Source organism: Mesocricetus auratus, unplaced genomic scaffold (genome assembly GCF_017639785.1).
Source record: "Mesocricetus auratus isolate SY011 unplaced genomic scaffold, BCM_Maur_2.0 Super-Scaffold_100014, whole genome shotgun sequence".
Taxonomy (NCBI): Eukaryota; Metazoa; Chordata; class Mammalia; order Rodentia; family Cricetidae; genus Mesocricetus; species Mesocricetus auratus.
In genome coordinates this window covers 64,900,976-64,915,620 of record NW_024429197.1, presented here as the reverse complement: position 1 = coordinate 64,915,620, position 14,645 = coordinate 64,900,976, and positions in this window count along the sequence as shown.

Here is a 14,645-nt window from a genome sequence, read left to right as displayed (position 1 = left end):
TTCATTTAAAACATAACTTACTTAAATTGTAAAAAATTTCCTCAACTTCCCTTTGAGATATGAATGTTAGAATTTAGATGCAAACATCCTTATGCAATAAATACTGTCATTTTAATGAGATCCAAGTGTGATCCTGGACAGTCACAGAGTACTCTTGTATTCCTGTTTGCTGGAAGGCCTTATAAAATTCAGCTACAAGATATCTCTTCAACATTGTACTTGAAGTTCTAGATAGATCAATAAGACAACAAAAGGAGATCAAGGGGATACAAATTTGAAAAGAAGAAGTCAAACTTTCACTATTTGTTAAGTGATAGTTTACATATTTGACCCAAAGAACTCTACCAGGTGACTCCTACAGCTGATAAACACCTTAGCCCTACTATATACAGAAAATAAATGGGCTGAGAAAGAAATCAGAGAAACAGTACCCTTTACAATAGCCACAAACAACATAACATACCTTGGGGTAATGCTAACCAAACAAGTAAAAGACCTGTGTAGCAAGAATGTTGAGTCTTTAAAGAAAGAAGTTCAAAAGAATATGCCAGAAAATGTGAAGATCTTCCATGCTCTTGGATAGGTAGGATCAATGTAGTAAAAATGGCAATCTTGCGAAAAACAATCCACAGATTCAATGCAATCCCATCAAAATCTCAGCACGATTCTTCACAGACCTTGAAAGAACAATACTCAACTTTATATGGAAAAACAAAAAACCCAGGATAGCCAAAACAACCCTGTACAATAAAGCAACTTCTGCGAGCACCACCATCCATGACTTAAAACTCTATTATAGAGCCATAGTCCTGAAACAGCTTGGTATTGGCACAAAAACAGACAGGTAGAGCAGTGGAATCCAATTGAAATCCCTGATATTAACCCACACACCAACAAACACCTGATATTCGACAAAGAAGCTAAAATTATACAATGGAAAAAAGAGCATCTTCAACAAATGGTGCTGGCATAACTGGATTCAGAAATGTAGAAGATTGCAGATAAATCCATATCTATCGTCATGCACAAAACATACGTTCAAATGAATCAAAGACCTCAACATAAATCCAGCCACACTGAATCTGTTAGAAGAGAAAGTGGGAGGTACCCTTGAACGAATTGGTACAGGAGACTGCTTCCTGAACCTAAGACCAGTTGCACAGATATTGTGATCGACAATTAATAAATGGGACCTCCTGAAACTGAGAAGCTTCTATAAGGCAAAGGACACAGTCAGCCAGACAATATGGCAGCCCACAGAATAGGAAAAAAATTTTCACCAACCCCGAGTCTGACAGATGACTGATTTCCAAACTATACAATGAACTCAAGAAGCCAGCCACCAAAACACCAACTTAGTACAGAACTAAATAGAGAATTCTCAATAGAGGAGTCTAAAATGACTGATAGACACTTAAGAAAGTGCTCAACATCCTTGGCCATCAGGGAAATGCTATTCAAACTACTCTGAGGTACCATCTTACACAGGTCAGAATGACTAAAATAAAAAAAAACACCAATGACAGTTTATTCTGGAGAGGATGTGGAGAAAGGGGAACACTCTTCCATTGCTGGTGGGAGTGAAACTTGAAAGACCACTTTGGAAATAAGTATGATGGTTTCTCAGGAAAATGGGAATCAGTCTACCTCAAGACCCAGCAATTCCTCTCTTGGGCATATACCCAAAGAATGCACATTCATACAACAAGGACATCTGTTCAACTACATTCATAGCAGCATTGTTTGTAATAGCCAGAACCTGGAAGCAACCAAATGACCCTCAACCAAAGAATGAAAGGAGTAAATGTGGTACATTTGTACAGTGGAGTATTACTCAGGGGGAAAAACAATGTAATCTTGAAATTCACAGGCAAATGGATGGAACTGGAAGAAAACATCCTGAGTGAAGTAACCCAATCACAGAAAGACAAGCAGGGTACTTACTCACTCTTGTATGGATTCTAGACATAGAAAAAAGTACTTCTAGCCTACAACCCACACCACCAGAGAAACTAGGAAACCAGGAAGACCCCAAGAGAACAACTCATGGTCCCCTGAAGAAGGGGAAGGGGACAAGAACCCCTGAGCAAATTGGCAGGGGGGAGGGAAAGAAGGGAGGCAGGAAAGAGGGGAAGAAGGGGAGGAAGAAGGGGAACAGGAAGACTGAGACAGGGGAGGACTAGAGGAGGGCAAGAAAGGAGATGCCTTGACAGAGGGAGCCAGTACAGGTTTGGAGAGAGGTCTGGCACAGAGGAAATGTTAGGGGTTCCACAGGGATGACCCCAACAAGAATGTAGGGAGTGATGGAGAGGCTGCCTTTGAAGCCCTTCCCCTATAATGAGATTAATTACTACCTTGGTTGCCACTCCTGGAGCCTTCATCCAGTAGCTGATCAAAGCAGAAACAGGCACCCACAGCTAAACATAGAGTCATATTTCTGGAATCCAGTTGCAGAGAGAGACAAGGGTTGGGCAAAGGAGCCAAGACAGTGCTGGAGAAATGAGCAGAAACAGTTAACCTGACATAATGAGAGCACAGAAACCCTAGTTGTAAAGCTGGGGAACCAGCATTGGACTGAACCTAGCCCTCTGAATGTGGGTGCCAGCTAGGAGGCTGGGGTTGTCTATGGGACCTCTAGCAGTGGAGCCAGTGTTTATCCCTAGAGCAAAAATGGACTTTGGGAGCCCATTCCCTATGGAGAGATAATATTGCAGCCCAGATACCAGAAGGAGGGCCTAGGCCCTACCCCAAATGATGTGACAGACTTTTATGGTCCCCTGTGGAAGGTCTCCCTATCCCTGGGGAGTGGGTGGGGGGGTGGGTTGAGGAGTTGGTGGGGAGCATGGAGGATGGGAGGTTGAGGAAATGGGGGGCCTTGATATGTAAATAAGAGTGCTTCTAAAATAAAAAAATATTAAAAGCAAAAAAAAAAAACTAACCCAAAGATTAAAGCATTGACTTGTCTTTGCGCACACTGTGATAGAAATTTTTCTCCTTGTCACTTCTGGTTAGGAGTGACATTGTCTTTGAACTGAGAACATTTACTGTGGTTAGTAGATTAAAATTTTCCTCAAATTTTATTTGAGAGATGCTAAATGGGTATCATGATTAACCTGAATATTTTCTTTGAGCAATATTTCTTTGCCTTTTTGTTACTAAAGTTGATGTTGAAGAAAGTCAGGGAAAGGTCATCCTAACAAAACCAGAAACAGGAGAAAATACGTATTACTTATAAATTAGATCATTGACATTTGATGATCAAATGTTTGGCATTATATTCCATCTAAGTTGAAATTAGATTTGGCAAAACTTCGTAATTCTATCCTTGAGGAGACTAACAGATTTTTGAAAATCATCTTTTGAGAGTTCACAAGAGGTTTTATTTCTTGTGTTTGTGCATGTATGCACGTGTGTATATGTGTGTGTGAGTGTGTGTGTGTGTGTGTGTAAGAGAGAGAGACAGACAGAGAGAGACACAGAGAGAGAAACAGAGAGAGAGACAGAGGGAAAGAGAGAGATACAGAGAGAGAGAGACAGAGACAGAGAGAGAGAGTGCCCATACGCACTTGTCCATGTACTTGTGAAGACACAAAGCTAACACAGGACATAGTATGTCTTTTCTTCAATTGTTTCTTTATCTTATTGTATCCAAACAGGGTCTACCACAGAATAGGAAGCTCATTGTTTCTACCATACTACCCAGCCAATGAGACCCTAGGATACCCTGTGTCCAGTCTCCAGCACTGAGGTTACAGTTGTCTACTGCAGTCCAAGTCTTTAAGTGGATTCTGAGGTTGTGAACTTTTTTTTAATCAAACCCTTTATGAACATAATTATCACACAGGCACCATAATAGATCGTTTAAACCCATAAAAGCATGATTGTAAATATAACAACCAAACATAAAAAATTGGAGGGAAAATAGCATGTAAAATATAACTGTTGGCCCTAGAAAATGTGCTAAACATTCCCATCTTCTCACCTTGGGTGCAAAAGCTGTTATATCAACAGGAATAATGATGATAATAATGATGATGATGATGATGACAATAACAATAATAGCCAAGTCATTTGCCTCTCCTAAGGTTAGGTCGTGAATACAGACCTTGGGGTTCAAGGGCATTAATTGCCTTCACAGTTTTGCAAGGAGTTGAACTAAACCCTGTTGGAGATCACAGCTGGGCAGCAGAAGACAGAAGGTAATGAGATATCTGGACTGTGGGGCACTGGCTCATTGGCTGCTCATTTGAGAAGTCCTGGTGTATGGATGAAAATCTTACCCTTAAAATAATGAGGCAGACAGGAGCCATTGATTGATCTTGAAGCAGAAGCATGGGCAAGGACAAGCATGAGGCCAAAAATCTCCAAATGATGGAAGTCATCTGAGACAAAAAACAGTCTTTATATCTGGCCTTGCCTAGCCTGGGCTGCGAATGTTAGAAATATTCCTTTGCTTGTTGTTTGCCCGCATGTATGAAGGAAATTTCGAAGAGCTCATAGACTAGGGCTGAGGCATACTCTCCAGTTAACAAGTTCGGATCTTTGCATACAGTAAGCAAAGTAATCAATATTATAAAACCTGTATTCTGGCTGTTTTTCTGTTATGAAAAGGATATATCACATGTATATAAAATAGAAAGCAAAAAAGTCATTGACCTTCATGCATAGCCTCAATAATTGCCAGCACTTTTTCTGTCTTTGAGGGAAATATATGTATTTATATATATGTAAATATATAAACATATGTATTTATAAGAAAGATGTAAGGAGAAAGATCTGAAAGGTGAATCACATCTTCAGAGGCGAAGCAAAGGCAGTGCTGTCTCTGGGGCTCCCTGGTGCCATTATGTGCATCAAGTGTTAAACGAAGAGTGTTGCCTCTGAATAATCAGGTAATCAAAAACTAGTTACTGCTTTGACTTTTTATTACAGGTTCTTCAGCCACTTACATTTAACATTTTTAAATGTATCATTATTTTAAACACACATCATTATTTTAATTATAACCAATTAGATGTGACTATCTCCTCAGCATGCATCATTATGCACCTTACCAGAAAGCACTTTAATCAAATTGCATACCAACATTCTTTATTATAATTTATGTGCGCATGTCTGTAACTGATTTATGTTTTAAGGATTAATTTCAGTAGACATGGAACTGAACTTGGGTTAGTTTACTTTGGCATTCCTTAATTCATGATACTGTTGTCATATCAGACACCATTTTATTTCCTTACCTCAGGAAATGAGATACAGGACTTGAAGTCATGTTGGTTCTCCAAAACCTTTTGTTATGAAGCCCTTGAATCACGACATTTCCCTTGTGTCTTTTGAAGTCTGCTGAATACTGGTCTCTAGTTTCTCAAGACCCAGTTTTGGTCACATGAAAATAAACTGCTAAGCTAGAGGAACGTAGTGACAACCTTAGTTATGGCTCTGAGTTGCACTCAAAGGATTTCAGGTTCTCTTGCCTGTTAACTCATCACTTTTTGTGTCTGGATTCGCATCTCTCAGATTTATAAGGAAGTCTTGCTGTATGTATTTGCACTATGGTAGACTATGGAAAGATCATTAGACTGCTTGTGAACTTTTGATGCTGAAATATTTGCCTGTTTCAACCTTTTAGTAATAGTTAATTTAATTGTGGTGTTGGTTGGATTGAGAAATACCAGTGATTCTTAATGTTGCATATCTTCGGGAGTGTCTGGAAGATGTTTTCTCAGAGTTCTAAAGGAGGAGAGAAAATTCATCCTGAATATTGGTGGTGCCATCAAATGAGCTGGAGTCTGAATAAAAAGGGGAAAAGGAGGAAGCCAGCTTGCTTGAGGCAGTGGAACCTGGGATAATGGAGCAAATAAATGAGGTGAGCTAAGTCTGAGGAAACAGCAAAATTTGTTCAGAGCATAAGACAATTTGTACTGTGAGGTTTAAAAGAATTCACGAGGGTAAAGTGTACAATCACAAGGGCAAGCCATGCATGTCAGGCAAGCTGCATGTGACAAAAATATGTTTTCCTATAGAGGCGTGTAAACAAATAACACCATCCAATTGTGCTGAATAATCTGAAGTAAACTAACTAGCTCCTACCTGATACACTGGGGAGGGACATGAAAGCATAGTCTAAGAACAATTTTATGCTTTTGAAGAAACCTAGGTCACAAGACTCTTGCCTTGGTTTATTGATGTACTTAGAAATCTCACATGAATCCATTCTTTGATAGTGTCCTGTCATGAACTGAACCTTCCTTTCAGATTTGCTATGCTACCTGTCTCTACTCTTTCTCTGCCATGGGAGACCTCCCCTTAAACCTGGAAACAAAACAAATATGCTTCTTCTTTTAAGTTTCTCTTTTCTTTCTTCTTTTGTGTGTGTATGTGTGTGTGCAACTGCTCACATGAATATGGGCCCATGTTTGTTTGTTGGTGCTAATGCACTTGGAGTTCTGAAGTTGATGCTGGGAATCTTGAGCACTCTTCCATCTTATGCTTTGAAGCAGGGTCTATCAATCAAATCCACACCTTGTTGATTCAGTTAGTGTCATTAGTCAGCTTTTTTTGGAGATTCCCATTCTGGGCCATCTGAAGGGGAAATTACACGTAGGGGTCTACATTTTCTTGGCATGTACATGGGTTCTGAGGATCCAAACTTCAGTAATCCTCTTTTTTTTTCAGCAAACACTTTAATTATTGAGACATATCCCAGCCCTTTACATTGTTTTCTGTCAGCTATCTGGTCACAGCAGTTAGGTAAATAATTAAGGCAGCAATGGATACAGAGGATTGATGGCATAAAACTACATAGTTTGCAGGCCTTTGATGTTCTAGGGAAGCTCCAGAAAGCTGCAAGCAGAGCTTAATGGACCTCCTGCTAGAAGTCTGGGAGACAAGAATGCTAATGGAAATGTGGGCAGTAAAGATTTGTTCTCTCAAGGTTTTGTAAGCTCATAAGGACTCAGGCTGGTGGGCACTCACATTTTATTCTGTAAAAGTGTACTTCTGTGTTTTGCCCTCATCCTGAACAATAGCAAGGTCTCAAAGTGCTTGCTACTCAAGGATCCAAGTTCAGTTCTCAGGACTTACTTAAAATGCTAAGTGTGCCTCTGATTACAGAGATGCTAAGAAGGCAGGGACAGCAAATTTCAGGAACTTACTAAACAACCTATGGTAACTAGAAAGCTCAAAGTTAGCCAGTGAAAAACTTGTATGCCAAATCAGCAGCCCCAGCGCCAGATGCACCATCACCACCCCCACACAAAACAAGGTGAACAGTATCTGAGGAGGAATGACACCTGAGGTTGTCCTCTGGCTACCTGAGCATGTACACCTATGCATACACACACACACACACACACACACACACACACACACACACACACACACGTATGCATACATGTACACATGCACGCACACACGTGGCCACCTTCTCCAGTCTTCCCCAACACAAAACAATAGACTAAATAATTTGGTGAAGGAAATATCAAGTCTGTATAACTCTCAGGCTGTGATGTAGTTGTTTCTTGATGCATTTATCAAGGTTTATAATGAGAATTCAAGGAGGGGGCCTATGATAAATGAGCAGTTTGGCAAGGAAAGGAGGATGAAAATGGTTAACATTGCAGACAGGACATCAGAGAAGACAGAGGAGTTCCAATCAAGGGACTGAAATGGCTAAAGAAATTGCTTCCAGGAAAGAGAACTCTCACACCTTACATTGGAGAGAATAGAAAGAACAAGGCCCCACCCATGAGTCATTCCAACTTGTAAAAGTAGATTCATTTAAACTGAAAGTGTGTGTGTGTGTGTGTGTGTGTGTGTGTGTGTGTGTGTGTGTGTGTGTGTATGTTTAGGTCAGGCATCAACCTCTCTCAATTCATCACCTTAGTTTTCAAAACAGGGTGCATGTGTGTTTGTCTGGGGTGTACAACCACATAGGTACATCTTTAAGCTGAAAGTCAACATTGGGTATCTTTGCCAATTACTACCTAACTTTTGAGATGGAATCATTCACTGAAACTGAAGCCTAACTATTTGTCTAGGTCCTGGCCAGCTAGTCTGGGATCCTCCAGTCTCTATTTCACAGTATTGAAGTTACAGGAATACACAGCCTCAGGCAGTCATGCCTGGCTTTTACATGGGTGCAATTTTTTCAGCAAGCACTTTATCTGCTGAACTGTGTTATTTATTTATTGGGAAAGGGACAGATTGTCCCACCTTAACACTGTTATTAGATTTCAACATACCTATCAGGATGGGGCACTTAAATATTTCATCTATAGCATATAACTAAGAGTTATCATCTCTAGTGGGCCTTTCAGCCTTAACAAGCTGCGTTACTATTAAGCCATCAAAGTATGATTATACTCTCATTGTTATATCTTTAAATAGGACACAAATACACTGACAACGGCATGAATTTCTCTCAACTTAATGGTTTTTCCATCCCCCCTTTCAGAGACAGAGATAAGTACGTAAATTACTATTCCTTGATTAACCTGAACCATCGATTTTGCTTCTTGGGGCTTCTTATGCTATTTTGAACACTTGCCATTCATTTTGAAGGCCTTCCCATTGAGAATGGTGTGGGTGATCTAAGAGGCACAAGCAAAGAGGCTTGTACTCTGAACAAAAATCGATTCTCCTTAGTCTGAGTAAGGGTCCTTTCCAGTGACTGGGAAACAGAAGAGGAGGAAATGGAGGTTAGAAGAGCAGAGTGAGGGAAGGAAACATTTTCCTTCTACAGCTCTGTCTCTGTCACAGGAGCCTAGGACACTGCTAAGTGAATGGAGGAGATTTTATTGTTGCCTTTTCTTTATTAGGTTGTGTGTGGTGGTTCCAATGAAATGCCTGCATAGGCTCGTATAATTGGTCCCCAGCTGGTAGAGCTGTTTGGATAGGATTTGGATGGGTGGCCTTAGTAGAGGACATATGCCATTTGGTTAAGCTTTGAGGGTTCCAAAGGCTCATACTGAACCAAGTGTCTGTTTCTCTGCCTCCTATTTGTGGGTAGGGATAGATACCAGCCCTTCTTGGAGTATGTAGCTTCTTGTAGGATTTTTATACTCCTGTTAGTGGTCCCACACCCATATACATATGGGTAGCACTAATTTAACAGTGAGTTATCAAAATAAAAAATAAAAAGAAGACATGACCTTAGGGTAGGCATACTGAAGGACATGAGGGAAGTGTGGGGATTGGGTACATATGACAGTATTTCATTGTATAGATTTATAAAATAGCAGAAAAGAGAGGGGAAAATAGCTCACTAATCAACATATGAGTCAGTGGAAGTACAATGAGAAGGTAACGTGAGGTAAAGACAGAGACAGAGAGAGGATGAAACAATGGACTTTGTTCCAGAACCCCATGTGACCTCTCTGAAGTGAAGCAGGAAGTGGTTCCGATTGGGGAGGAAAGAAAAGATGCAAATGCAGTTTAGAAATATGGGAGAGAATTTCATTACAGTTCAGGAAAATAATTTTTAAAAAGGAGTGTAAGGTCTTTGACCTTAGAAAAGCAAACTTTTAATTATTTGAAAAGGGGCAGTTTTCAAGGAAAATATAAATAAACAATATAATTTCAAAAGGTGTAATGAATAGTTACTTTAAAAACCCACCAAAACTGGGTACAGTGGCTCATGCCTATAATCCAAGCACTTGGAATCCTAAGGCTGGCTTGATTTACAGAGTGAGTACCAGGTCCTGTGTCCAGGGACACACAGTCTGAAGAAGAAATAGAAAAGCAAGGTAAGGGGAGGAGGAGGAGGAAGGAGAGGGAGACAGACAGGGGGAGACATAAGGGAGGGGAAACGGATGACTATGAGGATGAGGAGACAGAGTTGGGGAGTTGGGAGAAGAAAGCACAAACAGGATGGGTGTTTCACAGACAGTAACAAAAGTTATAATAAAAGGAATCAGGTCATGATTTGCATTCTTGTCTGGGATAGTAATAGGCTTGAGGTGATCAATGTACAATTTCCGCAATTATTTTTCTGTCTTAAAAGCAAACATTCATACAAGCACTTACACATTTTCTGTTACGTTCTTCTCTGTCTATAATTGTTTAGCTACAGGTACTGGCAATTCAAATTCCATGCATGCAGCAAACAAAACCAAACAACACGTTAAAGTACTTTGCGCTCCTTTCTCTTCAGTAGTTCAGGGGTGCATTCTTGAGTTGAAGGACAGAGATAACATATACAGTGGCTGCATGAAGCATAGAAAGTTTAAGTTTGAGGCTTCTGGGACCATTGGACATAACCTGGAGGGATCACTTTCTGTCAGCTGTAAAGTGGAAAATGCTGAGGACTTTGAAAAGTGTAAGGTTACATACTGACACAAGCTTTACACAGCTCCTCCCCTTTCTGCACAACACCACGAGCTATACTTAAACTTTGGATTTCCATCACCTTTCATATAGGGTTTCTTTGACATCATTCAATTGACTTTCTGTCACCACAGTCAGCTGGTTCTTTCGTCACTAGTACCCATGGATCTTCTCAACACTGGAGGCCTGGGATTGATTTAGTTCCATTTTGAATAGTGTCTGTCCTCTCCCAGAGCCATTTAGTTGAGTGCATCAACAGCACAGGATGATTCCTTTTTGTATTTAACCCCACTCTCACCCTTTCTGCAACCACATTTGAAGGAACAGGCCCCCAGAAAGCTTGTGGCGTGTAAATATTTAGTTAGCCAGATAGGGATAGTAAGCATTTTTCTCCTTAACGCAACACATGATGTTATTTGTTAATGCTGAAATCTTGTTTGATAATTCATCAGTTTATTATCAGCTGTGTGCCAAGACTGAATGTCACAGGGAGATAATTAAGAACTGTACCTGAAATAATAGGGCTGATTACAGTGACTGGAGGGGGGGTTCTTCTGGAGAGGGTTATGTTAAACACAGCCTTTCTGTTTGCAGTTTATTTTTTTCCATGCACATTAAGTACACTGCTCCTAGTCCTAGGAAAGTAGGTCATCTGCGAATCATTAGAGAAGAGTTTTGCAGTTGTAGGACATACATGTGTCGTTACCAGGCCCTGTTAAGTCTTTGTTTCATAATCAATGCATTTCTGAGTCAAAAGGAAAGAAAGGTAATGGCAGTCTATTGAAGGGATTTTAAAACAAAACCCAAGCTAAGCAAACAGGAGAAAGGCACCAGTGAAGCGGCGAGAATGAAACCTCTCAACTCCGTAGAAGCCGTGGTGACCTCAGCTCCAAGTGCTAGGTTTGGCACCCTGTTTAGTGAGTTGAGATTTGAATAAGGCCTTCATTTATGAAACAAGACTGTCACCACTTTGTGGATTCTTAACCAAGGACAACTCCATTCTAGGGTACCTGCAGAGACACCCGTGGTCAAGGAAGCATGTGTGTAGGATACAAGAAGAGCATTGCTCTATTCCTCTCTGCATCAGGAGGCACAGAGACATTTAATTCTAACCCTTATCCTTGCCTGACCCAGCCTTCTCTCTCTTAGTTTCTCTCTTCAGGGTTCTTCACTGTGAACATGCGTTTATCTGTAGATTCTCCTCCCTGCATGGACCTGCGGCTACTTGGTTACTTGGTTACTTTTTGGCTCCTAGAATAGAGTCAAGTGGTTCTGCACTAGCGTTCCTTTGTGTTTATAGCCTCATTTGACCCTTTCCTAAGAACAGATGAGACCGAGTTTCAAAGAATCTTAGTATCTTGGTCAATTTTACACCATCAGTGATTTCTCCTGCTTTATATTGTACTTCCTTTGTTTTTACTTTTTCTTTCTTGCTTGCTTGCTTCCTTCCTTCCTTTTCTTTCCTTCCTTTTTTTCTTTATCCTCAAAAGACATCTTATTTTAAATGTGTACTCTGATCCAGGCATCCAGTGCATACCTTTTGTCCCAGCACTTGGGAGGCAGAGGTCGGTAGATCTCTCTGAGTTTGAGGCCAGTCTAGTTTACAAAACGAGTTCCAGAACAACCAATAATACACAAAGAAACTCTGTCTCAAGTCCCTACCCCCTTTAAAAAATGTAGTCTCTGAAGCTATGTGCTTGACTTTAAGTCTCTGGCTTTGTATGACTTTGGGCAAGTCATTGTATCTTGGTATTCCATGGTCCTTAATGACAAAATATGGATAACACTGTCATCTATGTCTGCAGTGATATATTGTGTATGATTTATTAAAGCTTGTTTGAGGATTCAGAAAGCAAATCCAGCCTCAGGCTATAGCAATCAGGCAGTGGTGACACACACCTTTAATCCCAGGAGTCAGGATTAAGAGGTAGATGGAACTCTGAGTCCAAGACCACCCTGGGCTACCAGAGAGTGAATCAGAACTGATGCGTTTAGCCCCAGGATTTGGGAGGCATAAAAGATAGAGGCATTCAGTCTGAGAGTTAGTCTCCAGCCACACTGAGGAGAGCATAGCCGTCTGAGTGAATCTGAGGAGCAGTGAAGCTGAAGATCGACCCTTTGTTCTGAGATGAAGCAGAGGTAAGGAGCTAGTCACTGGCTGCTTTGCTTCTCTCATCTTCCACTTGAACCTTGAACCCCAATATCTGTCTCTGGGTCTTTTATTTATCGTACTACTTGTGTCATATCAGAATAAAAATTCATGTGATGGCTACTCTTGGTTGTCAACTTTATTATATCTGGGATGAACTCAAACCTAAGCTGCTGGCTATACCTGTGAGGCATTTTTCTTGATTCTATCATTAAAATTGGGAAAGTCCACCTTACACCCGGGCCACACCTTCAAGTAGCAACCCATATAAAAGACTTGGAAGAAGGAAGTTTTTGCATGCTTGATTTCCTCTCCCTCCTTCACAGGCATTAGAGCTGACTTCTTTGGGATTTTGATGTATACTAAATGTGAGGGCTGAAGAGCTACTGGATGCTTAGGTGTTCCTTGGTAGATAGCCATGTTTGGAATAGTTGTGTTACAGCCTGTAAGTTACTTTAATAAACCCCGTTTTTACATACAGAGATCCATTCTCTCAGTTTTGTTTCCCTAGAGAACCCTGACTAATAAAGTTGGCAAACTGTCCTATTGCATAAGAGGAGTTCCAACACGTAGCAAACTTCAAGCATGAATCTTGGTCACCATTGTTATTGGTGCTGCCTTCTATTCTTCCATCACACCTGGGTGTCTTCTCTTTGACGGGCATTGTGATAGGTTTCAAGTATAAGCAGAAGAATAACCCATGCTGTGAGACTCACTACTCATGATCCACAAAGAGGCAAGACATCTGATAAGTGCCCTTCTTCTTTTAATCACAGATGAATTGTTTGGTGCTCATGGCTATTAGGGAAGGGCTCACAGAGATTGGCAGATGGTGTTGGTTTGAACACTAGAGAGATCCCAACTATGAAGAGACAGGCATACCCAGCAGAAAGATCGAAACATCAGTAGCATAAAATAAAAGTCATGAGAAGTTATATTAATTTGTCATAAATAATACTTCAAATGGGAGAGTTTTAATTATTTCCTCAGGTTTTGGAATCTAGACATTCTAAAGATATCAGCAAATATTTGGTTTACTTAGAGGCCCAATTTATTGCCTTGTGATGGCTGACTTCTCTTACATGTCCTCACATGATCTTTTTTTTTCAAGCGCATTCTTGGTGTTTCAATGTCTCTTTATGAGGTTAACAGTCATACTGAATTAGGGCAGGACCATGTTTTTACCCAAATTACCCCGTATGCTATCTCTAGTACAGCCACATTCTGCAGTACTAGAAGTTAGCAGTTCAGTGTATGAATTTGAGGAAGAAATAACAGAAGTATTTCTCAGGTTTGGTTAGATTCACATATATGTGGATAGATATTTTTGGGTGAAGCCAGAAGGCCAAGCAACATACACTTGTTAGAAGACATGGTGTTAGAGATATCTAGCTTTCAGGTGTATTTCCACACTTAAGATTTGCTGACCACTCTAACGGTGAGATAAAACTTTGTAGCATGTTCGATAAGACACTGGGTTGAATTATCATTCTTTTTCTAACATATTCCCACGTCTCTGTGGTAGCAAAAGGGAGACAGTGATTCCCCACTAAGAAGTTAGACCACAGCTTGTACATCACTCTACTGTGACTGTGGTAAGTCTGTTGCGAACTGGGGTGTGCATATGTGAGGAGTGTGGGAACTGGCAGGAAGAAGCAGCCACAAGTACACGTCTGTCCCTTCAGCATCAGCAGGTGACTTGTCAGGCAGAGGTGAACGCGTCACAAAGTGTGCTGCTGGATCCCAGCTGAGCAGGTGCCACATTCCCTTTGTACCTAGAAGTCCCCTCAAAAGTTCTGAGCATAGTGTCCCATGTTACTACCACGCTTTGTACATGAGTGAATGGCCTCCCTCTGTTCTCCCTCAGGAGGAAGCATACAACAGCTCACTGCTGTTGACAGAGAATGCTATAACCAATCTCCGTATCAGATTGCCACACTTGACTGCTTAAGTGGGTGTGCTAGCATCTAGTCGAAAACTAGGTTCTGTTCTGCTTTCTGCTTCTGATACAACCAGATGGGCAGGTCACTTCATCCTTCTAAGGTTTGGGCTCCCCCTTTACAAAGTGGAGATGATCATGTATAAGTGACTCGGATAGTGGGAAGATTCAGTAAGAAAAGTTATCCTGATCTAGTTCCTTCATGGTCACCAGATGATGCCAAGGAAATTG